A 10,878-nucleotide genomic window follows, 5' to 3' on the forward strand; every position below is an offset into this window, starting at 1 on the left:
TGCATACAGATTTCTGAAGAGGCAGGTCAGGTGGTCTGGTATTCCCATCTCTTTCAGAATTTTCCACAGTTTATTGTGATCCACACAGTCAAAGACTTTGGAATAGTCAATAAAGCAGAAATAAATGTTTTTCTGGAACTCTCTTGCTTTTTCCATGATCCAGCAGATGTTGGCAATTTGATTTCTGAAATATCTAGACTAAGCATTAATTTAATAATCTAGCCCTGATTTACTTTTCTATCATTACCTCAAAACACATCACCATGTAGTAGTACATTAATACATAATATTAATGATAATAATAATTATAACAAAAGCTAATGTTTAGTAGGAGATCACTGTATGCTAGGAACCATGTTAAGTGCTCTGCTGCATTAACACATTTAATCCTCATACAACCTCATGAGATAGTACTGTTGCTACCTCTGTTTTATACATGGGGCACCAAAAGCTCAGCTAGGATAAATAATCAAGACCACACAGCTGGCAAATTATAGGGCCCTAATGTCAACTCCTCTTTGAAGTCTTTGCCAATCTCCCCCAACTCAGAGGTGATCATCTTGTTTTCTGGGTCTCACAGCAATTTTATTTATGATTTCAGCTCATTATTAATCACTCTATGAAACCACAAGAACTTGAGTTCTGTGAGGACAGAGAATTTGTCTCATTCATTATTATGGTTCTCGAATCTGGCATAGAAGTCAATGTGTATATTAATGGATTGATTAATTTAAAATATTGGTGAGGTCGTTGACCTTTGGACCTTTCATTTTTAAGTAGTATCTAATTTTATGACTGAGAATCATTTGGACATACACACACACTTCTTAGCTCCTCCTGACCTACTATTTCTTCTATATCCCCACAGGTTTCTATGTTCATTGAGGTCCAGTAATATAGGCAGGGCTTTAACATTTTGTGTACTGACTAGCAGCAGTTATATCCATTAGTCCACTCTGTGTCTGGATGTTAGCCAGAGAAATGGAATTGTTAGCAGGTGGAGTTTGGACAGACTGCTGTAGCTAGGAATAGATTACCCACCCTCTCTGGTCAGTGACCTCTGGAGACTAGTCGTAAGGGGATCTGCTTTGTCCAATTAAATGAGGTGCTCCCTAAAGACTTAGTAGGGTAGAAACTCTTTCCTTGTCTAAGGGATTCCTGCAGCTGCGGTATAAATACTGTCCTATTTCACTCCACAGTCTGCATCTGGCATCTCTTTTCATGTGTTGGGGAAGCATGCATGAAACTAGGGTAAGTTTCTGGGAAGGGAATAAATATTTGTCTCATAGGATTTTTAGGTTTTCCTGGAATAAAATCCAATAAACTGTTGATCCAGACACTGTCTTCTCAGGCGCTCTGTATAAAGTAGTATAAATATACACTATTCAGAAGTGTGTATATTTTGACATATTGAACTGCTGAAAACATTTTTGGTACATGGTGCTGGGACTACAGCTAAATTCCCTGCCCCCCACCCCAGAATATTACAGTAGTATAAAAAATAGTGGAACATTGAAAAGTAGGTATAGTAAAACTCACAACTTAGTGTAAGTTGAAATATTTATATGAAAACTAGAATGTATTACAATTTTACTGGTTTTAACTGTAGCCTACCAGACTCCACTCTCCCTGGAGTTCTCCAGACAAGAATACTGGAGTGGGTATCCATTCCCTTCTCCAGGGGATCATCCCAACTCAGGGACTGAACCTGGGTCTCCTGCATTGCAGACAGATTCTTTACCATCTGAGCCACCAGGGAAGCCCAGAATAGAAGAAACTCAAATAATATTTTTCAAAATAAAATTATGGAAACATTTAACCATTAAAACCACAGAAAACATGTACAGGTGGCCCTGAAAAGCACAGGTTTGAACTGCACAGGTCCACTCATATGCAGATTTTTTTTCAATAGTAAATACTACAATACAAAACCATCCATGGTTGGTTGAATCCATGGATGTTGTTTAGTCACTAAGTTGTGTCTGACTCTTTTGCCAGCCCATGGACTATAGCCCCTCAAGTTCCTCTGCCCATGGGATTCTCCAGGAAAGAATACTGGAGTGGGTTGCCATTTCCTTCTCCAATAGGGAGGGTCCACTGTAAAGTTACATACAGATTTTCTACTATTTGGTAGGTTGATGCACATAATGCTTGCATTGTTCAAAGGTCAGCTCTATGTAGGGACTCCCATTTTTCCTTTTGTCTTGGGTTCCAATGTGGTTGAGTACAGCATTATCAGTCCAATCTTTATTTAAAATTCTGATGTTTTATTCATTGTGATAGTTCATATAATTTTTATTAAAAAAATTAAAACCATGGGTTCTGAAAAGGCTCAATTACAGAAAAGTCCTGAGATTCTGAATCAAAGTGCGTACCTTTAATCAACACCTGCAAACTTCGTGCTGTGCTGGCTGAGGCCAAAGGTCAATGTTTCTACACAATTATTGGAGGGAGGAGCACACTACCCAATCCATCCTGGTGTTGTAAGGAGCCCCTCTCAGGGTAAAGTTCTTAGATGCACAAAGACAGGCGTTGGTACTAAAACTGAAGACCTCATGTGCTTGAGAATCTTCACAGCTTCTGTTGGACATAGTTCCTTTTTAGGAATGAAAAAAAATTCTCCCATTTTTGAGCCATTCTTTTATGCCATTCTACGAAATTTCATGTAACTTGAGGGCTTCCCAGGGCTTCTCTGGAAGCTCAGACAGTAAAGAATCTGCCTGCAATGAGGGAGACCTGGGTTCAATCCCTGGGTCAGAAAGACCCACTCCAGTATTCTTGCCTGGGGAATTCCATTGACAGAGGAGCCTGGCAGGCTGCAGTCTATGGGGTCACAGAAGAGTCATATACTAGTGAGCGACTTTCACTTTTCACTTTATGTCAATTCTACGAAATTGCATGTAACTTTATAAATATTTTTAATGATATGGTTTTCTAAATATTTAATGTTCTGCTAATTTGATTTTGAATTGTAAGTGTCAAGTATTCTCTTTTGGGTATTTTTATGTTTTATTAGACGTGGTTATAAAGGAAAAATTGTATGTTTTTAGAATGTTTTTATGAGTAAATTTAATGTACTGAAAATAAAAATTAAAAAAGATTGTATTAAAGTATTTATCTAGCTTACTGATTTTTGGATACCCTAGTACATTTTGCAAATTTTTGGATACCCTAGTAAAATTACCCTCCACTTACCATGGGTTGCCATTTCCTTCTCCAATAGGTAGGGTCCACTGTAAAGTTACATACAGATTTTCTACTATTTGGTAGGTTGGTGCACCTAATGCCTGAGTTGTTCAAAGGTCAGCTCTACATAGGGGCTCCCATTTTTCCTTTTGTCTTGGGTTCCAATGTGGTTCAGTGCACCTTTCCTGTACTGAACCTCACCTTAATCCTGGCCTTAGGAGAGTCAACATCTGGAGGGCAGAGCAGAGAGTTATAAAGAAATGGAACCCTGGTTGATATCTTGAATCTTTACATAAATCTGATACTAGAAACATACTTTTCAATTTCAGGAACAGACATTTCCCTTTGTGCTTGCTCAAGCCAAATCGGGGTTGGATTTTCTCTTAATTATAACATAAAGTGTCTTATTAATAAACAGTAAAAAAATCTTATGCATTTTAATCTTCAATTTGCTTTTTCACTTAACTATATGCATGGTTAATTTTTGTTGTTCAGTCACAAAGAGTCATGTATGACTCTTTGTGATCCCATGGACTGCAGCATGCCAGGCTTCCTTGTCCTTCACTATCTTCTGAAGTTCGTGCAAACTCATGTCCATTGAGTCTGTGATGCTATCTAAATATCTCATCCTCTGTCACCCCTTTCTCTTCCTACCCTCTATCTTTTTCAGCATCAGGGTTTTTTTTTTTTTTTTTTTTTAAATGAGTCAGCTCTTTGCATCAGGTTGTCAAAGTACCGGACCTTCAGCTTCAGCATCAGTCCTTCCAATGAATATTCAGGATTTATTTTGTTTAGGATTGACTGGTTTGCTCTCCTTGCAGTCCAAGGGATTCTCGAGTCTTCTTCAGCACCACAGTTTGAAAGCATCAATTCTACTCCTTTTCAAAAAATGGAAACAAGACATTTCACTGTAATAAGTGTACCGTTATTCATTTATTGTCCTATTGATGAACATGGAAGTTGTAAAAAATTTTTTTACTATTGCCATGGTGTAGCAGTGAATATTCTTATAGATATATCTATATGTTTTCATGTGGAACCACCAGCTCTGGGGGCTGATCATTTATTTTTATGTTTTCCAATCAATACAAAACTACTATATTTTAATATGATACTGATTTTCATTTTTTTACCTTTGAACATTTGTTCATATATATATTGGCCATTTGTTTTTCTTCTAGTCTGAATTGCCTATTTTGATTCTTTGCACATTTCCTATTTTTTCTTATTCATTTATGCCGACGTTTAGTATTCACGGGCTTCCCTTGTGGCTCAGATGATAAAGAATCTGCCTCCAATATAGGAGACTTGGGTTTGATTCCTGGGTCAGGAAGATCTCCTGGAAAAGGAAATGGCAACCCACTCCAGCATTCATGCCTGGGAAATCCCGTGGACAGAGGAGCCTGGCAGACTACAGTTCATGGGGTCGCAAAGAGTTGGACACAACTGAACGACTAACACTTTGGTATTTAAGCATGTTAACTTTTAGTGTATTACATGCTTTGTAACTTTTTTCCCTAGGACTTTTATTTATGTTTGACTACATTTTTGCATAATTAAATCGTTCAATTGTTACTGCTTATGAAATATGGTTTTATTATCTCGGGAAGAGCTTTCCAACTTCCCAGACATTTTCTTTTAATTTTTTTCTTAAGGTCTTAATTTTAATTCTTAACATATTTGTAGTTTTTAAAACAAGTACATCTTTAATTTATTTGGAATTTCTGTTTTTTACTGAGATGGGAACTGATTTTATTTCCTTAACAGCAATAACGTAGTCCAACAGCCCAATACCATTAATTGAATAGGTCTTCCTTTCTTCACTAAGTTAAAATGCTACTTTGTCATAGTCCCTCCACTCCCTTTGGTTTCTCCTGTGTGCAGGATCTTGGTTCCCTGACCAGGGATAGAACACATTCCCCCTGAAGTGGAGGGGTGGAGTCTTAACCATTTGACCGCCAGGAAGTCCCAACTTTATCACATTTGAAATTCCAAATATAGGCATTTCTAGTCTCTTTATTAAGCAGTACTCATTCGCTTAATAACAGTAACTAGTGTTTAGTTTTTCTATGCCAGGCAGTTTACAGAAAGTATTTAATTTAATCCTTGCAAAATAAGAATGAATAGTTCATTTCACAAATGTGGATACATTTTTGAGATGTGAAAAACCTGTTCTTTGTTAATAATCAGAAAGTTGGAAAAAAAATCAGAATTTGAACCTGAGGAAGGTTTCCAGATGATAAATATTTAAACTTTGCTTGAGCAAAGCTATGAAGATTGGAAAATTCAGATTTTGTGTGGAGAATAGATTATGGTCTAATTCAGCTGTGCTAGAGTGCATAAAGGGGACTGAAGCTAGAGAAGAGAGTAACAGCAGGATTGTGGAAGGCTTTGCATGCTAATCATTATATAGCTTTTTACAAAGATGGAGTCAAAGGTGAAGAAGGAAGCCTCTGCCTCTTCCAAAACTGAAGCCAAAGCAAAGGCGTTGAAGGCTAAGAAAGCAGGGCTGAAAGAAGTCCACAGCCACACACACACACACACACACACACACAAGATCCAGACATCACCCATTTTCTGATGACCCAAAACACTGAGTCTCTGGAGGCAGCCTCAGGAGAACACCTGTAAGGGGAAGCAAGCTTTATCACTATGCCATCATCAAGTTCTCTCTCACTACTGAGTCAGTCATGAAGAATATAGAAGAACATAACACACTTGTGTTCATTGTGAATATCAAGGCCAACACATGCCAGGTCAGACAGGCTGTGAAGAAGCTCTATGACACCGAAGCGGCCAAAGTGAATACCCTGATCTGGCTTGATGGAGAGAAGACATATGTTCTACTGACTCCTGACTATGGTGCGTTGGATGTTGCCAATAAAATTGGGATCATCTAAACCTAGTCCAGCTAGCTAATTCCAAACATATATATTTAAACATTGTATTTAGATTATCTATCTATTTAAATCTATATATCTATGTATATTGTTGTTGTTCAGTCACTGAATTGTGTCTGACTCTGTGACCCTATGGACTGCAGCATGCCAGACTCCCTTCTTTTACTCTCTCCTGGAGTTTGCTCAAATCCATGTCCTTCGAGTCAATGATGTTATCGAACCATCTCGTCCTCTGCTGCCCTCTCCTCCCTTTGCCTTCAGTATTTCCTAGCTTCAAGGTCTTTTCCAGTGAGTCAGATCTTCACATCATGTGCCCAAAGTATTGGAGCTTCAGCATCAGTCCTTCCAATGAATAGTCAGGGTTGATTTCCTTTAAGATTGACTGGTTTGATCTTGCAGTCCAAGGGACTCTCAAGAGTCTTCTCTAGCCCCATAATTCAAATGCATCAGTTCTTTAGCACTCAGTCTTGTTTACGGTCCAGCTCTCACATCTGTACATGACTACTGGTAAAACTATAGCTTTGGCTCTTTGGGTGGACCTTTATTGGCAAGGAGATGTACTGCTTTTTAATATGCTGTTTAGGTTTGCCAAAGTTTTCCTTCCAGAGAGTAAGCATCTTTTAATTTCATGGCTGCAGTCACCATCTGCAGTGATTTTGGAGCCCAAGAAAAGAAACTTTATCACTGCTTCTACTTTTCCCCCTTCTTTTTGCCTTGAAGTGATGAGACTAGATGCCATGCTTCATTTTTTTGAATGTTGAGTTTTAAGCCAGCTTTTTCACTTTCCTCTTTCACCCTCATCAAGAGGCTCTTTAGTTCCTCTTCACTTTCTGCTGTTAGAGTGGTATCATCTGCATATCTGAGGTTGTTGATATTTTTCCTCACAATCTTGATTCCAGCTTGTGATTCATCCAGTCTGGCATTTTGCATGATGTTCTCTGCATGTAAGTTAAATAAGCAGGGTGACAATATACTGATGTTGGCAATTTGATCTCTGATTCCTCTGCCTTTTCTAAATCCACCCTGTACATCTGGAAGTTCTTAGTTTGCATACTGTTGAAGTATTTTGAGCATCATTTACTAGCATGTGAAATGAGAGCAATCCCTTTCATTGAGATTGGAATGAAAACTGACCCTTTTGAGTCCTATGGCCATTGCTGAGTTTTCCAAATTTGCTGGCATATTGAGTGCAGCATTTCAACACCATCATCTTTTAGGGTTTTAAATAGTTCAGCTGGAATTTCCTCACCTCCACTAGCTCTGTTTGTACTAATGCTTCCTAAGGCCCACTTGACTTCACACTCTAGGATGTCTGGTTCTAGGTGAGTGACTACACCATCATAGTTATTCAGATCACTAAGACTTTTTTTGTATAGTTCTGTGTATTCTTGCCTCCTTTTCTTAATCTCCTCTGTTAGATCCTTATTGTTTCTGTCCTTTATCATGCCCATCCTTGCATGAAATGTTCACTTGATATCTATAATTTTCTTTAAGAGAAAAAAAAATGTGTGTGTGTATATATATATACAGGGAAAGTATATATATGTATAATATGGTGGCTCAGCTGCTAAAGAATCCACCTGCAATGTGGGAGACCTGAGTTTGACCCCTGCATTGGGAAGATCCCCTGGACAAGGTAATGGCTACCCAGTCTAGTATTCCGGCCTGGAGAATTCCATGGACTGTGTAGTTCATGGGGTTGCAAGGAGTCATACACAACTAAGTGACTTTCACTTTGATATATATATATATATTATATAATTATGTAAGGGTTGTAAGAGGAAACATAGAAATATTTTTTTTGTTTGTTTTCTTTTGAGCATACCACCCAGGCTGCAGTACAGCTGATGGCTGTGGAGAGGTTGAGGTTGGGAAGCTAGGGGAAGAAGAGACTAGATTAGTTATGAAGCTATTGCAACAGAATGGGTGAAGGATGGCCAAAGCCTGAGTAGAAGCATGTAAGTGAGAATGGTAAGTTATGTCTGTATTCTAGACATTGCTGAGTTGTGATCAGGAACCTATGTCTATATTTATGTTTGCAGTGCTAGGCTAGGAAGTGAAAGCCTAACATTATATATGCTAAGTCAAGGCATTAGTGATTGATTTCATTATCTAATGTTTAACTTTAGTGAAACTTATGGCTGATTCTACTCAATGACTCCAAATTTCTGTGGTCTTCATAGACAGACTCCAAAAGCAGGCATGTTTGGTGCTAACCTCACCACCTTCCACCTCATTGTGTTTGTTCTACTTGGCATACCAGGACTGGAGAACTACCACACCTGGCTCTCCATCCTCTTCTGCCTGATGTACATCACTGCGGTCTTGGGAAATGGAGCCCTTATCTTTGTTGTCCTCAATGAATGCACTCTCCATGAACCCTACATATGTCTTCCTATCCATGCTGCCTGGAACTGACATTCTGCTGTCCACCACCACTGTGCCCAAGGCTCTTGCTATCTTCTGGTTCCATGCTGGGGAGATTGCCTTTGATGCCTGCATCACTCAGATGTTTTTCATCCACATTGCCTTTGTAACTGAGTCAGGAATCCTTCTGGCCATGGCATTTGACTGCTACATGGCCATTTGTACTCCTTTGAGGTACACAGCCATCTTAACCCCTCAGTTCAGTTCACTTGCTCAGTCGTGTCTGACTCTTTGTGACCCCATGGACTGCAGTGCATCAGGCCTCCCTGTCCATCACCAACTCCCAGAGCTTGCTCAAACTCATGTCTATCGAGTCAGTGATGCCATTCAACCATCTCATCTTAACTCTTACTGCAATCATAAAAATGAACCTGGAAATCTGGGGATGGAACCCTGGGGCCATTTTCCCTATCATATTCTTGCTGAAGAGGCTGCCACATTGTAGAACCAATGTCATCGCCCACTCATACTGTGAACTCATTGGGGTAGCCAAACTGGCCTGTGGCTGGCATCACCGTCAATATCCAGTATGGCTTCTCAGTGCCAGTGGCATCAGTTTTGGCAGATGTTACACTCATTGGTGTTTCCTACACTTTGATCCTCCAAACTGTGTTTAGACTTCCTTCCCAGGAAGCCTGACACAAGGCTGTCAATACTTGTGGTTCCCATATTGGATTCATTCTCCTTTTTTTCATCCCATCCTTTTTCATTTTCCTTACTTATTGCTTTGGCAAGAACATTCCCCACCATATCCACATCCTTCTGGTAAATCTCTATGTGTTAATTCCCCGCATGCTTAATCCCATCATCTGTGGAAGAAAGACCAAGGAAATCAGGGACAGTGTGGCTCACATGCCATCTGTTGTGGGGAAGTCTTGAGAAAGCTCATGGCTCCTTTGCAGTTTTCAAAGCAACAGGAAAAAAGAGAACTTACCAAGTTCTCAAATTTAGATGCTGTAGTGTGTTGCAGAAGAATGCACATGGGCTTTGAAATAAAATGCATCTGGATTTAAATCCTGGCTTCCTTACTTTCTGGTTTTTGACGATGGGTAGATTCCCACTCTTTGGCAATTTAGTCCTAACCTATAAAATGAAACATTGTACCTAGGCTCTAAGGCTTAAATTAAATATGTAAACAACATGATACATTGCTTAGCATTTAGTGGACTCTCAGTGTTAGCTATAATTCTAACTTGAAGTTTGTTGGCTGAGGAAGATTTTTTAGATTTCATGTATATGAGATTTCCAGTGTTTCCAGAGGCTCCTCTACCTCCTGCTTACCTTCCAAGAACATTATCACCTCCAACACCACTTCCATCATAACCACAAGTGTATTTTACAAATCAAATTATATAATGAATATAAAAGAGTGTTTTAAAAATTATACTGTTGGGTTATGCAGGTTCCTTTAAAAACTAAGAATACAGCTACCATACAACCCTGCAATCCGACTCCTAGGCATATATCTACAGAAAAACATGATTTGAAAGGATACATGCAGCCTCATGTTCATTGCAGCAATGCTTACCATAGCCAAGGAGTGGGAACAACCTAAATGTCCATTGACAGCAGAATGAATATGAAGAAATATGAAATATGAAGCATTAGCATGAAAGAAGTCAGACACAAAGACACGCACTATAAAGCTTACGTGTGGAATCTAGAAAAACTAAACTAACAGAAACAATGGAATTGTGATTACCAGTGTCTGGGAAGTGGGAGAAATGAAAAAATGTTGGTTGAAGTGTACAAACTTCCAGTCTTAAGACAATTAAGTTCTGGGGATCTAATGTACAATATGATAATTATAGCTAATAATGCTGTATAATACACTTGAGAATTGCTTAGAGAGTAGATCTTAAATATTCTCATCACACACAAAAAATGATAATCATATGATGGGGTAGAGGTGTTAGTGGTACTATGGTGGTGATCATTTTGAAATATATGAGAGTATCAAGTCAGTATATTGTACATCTTAAACTTACACATGTTACATGTCACTTATATCTCAATAAGCCTGGGAAAAAACACTTGGAGGAAAGCTATCAGTAGTCATTCAACTGACAATATTATCATTTTTTCCTTTTCTGTGTGAATGGCAAGTCATTGATGTTTTATTGTGTCAAATAACTAGAAATTTGAAGTTATGCTTACTAATACAGTCACTGATTTTCATAATTTTTGAATAATGAAAAGCATATTTAACTAATAGGATTTAATGAAGACTAAATGAGATTGTGTTTGGGGCAATTCTTAAGCTGCCAAGTACTCTATATAGAGTATTACAATTATTCTTATGCCCCCTCCAGATGGATACATGAAAGCAATTGGGTTAATCTGGAAGACTTGTCAGTGATTTCTT

General features: G+C 38.6%; 2 pseudogenes; both read left to right on the forward strand.

The window, feature by feature from the left end:
• The first annotated feature begins 5,611 nt into the window (after nt 1–5,611).
• LOC104988005 lies at nt 5,612–6,086 on the forward strand (annotated as a pseudogene).
• A 2,202-nt stretch (nt 6,087–8,288) lies between these two features.
• LOC104988017 lies at nt 8,289–9,392 on the forward strand (annotated as a pseudogene).
• Nucleotides 9,393–10,878: the final 1,486 nt, after the last annotated feature.

Source organism: Bison bison, unplaced genomic scaffold, assembly GCF_000754665.1.
Source record: "Bison bison bison isolate TAMUID 2011002044 unplaced genomic scaffold, Bison_UMD1.0 scf7180017864112, whole genome shotgun sequence".
In the NCBI taxonomy this organism is placed as follows: Eukaryota; Metazoa; Chordata; class Mammalia; order Artiodactyla; family Bovidae; genus Bison; species Bison bison.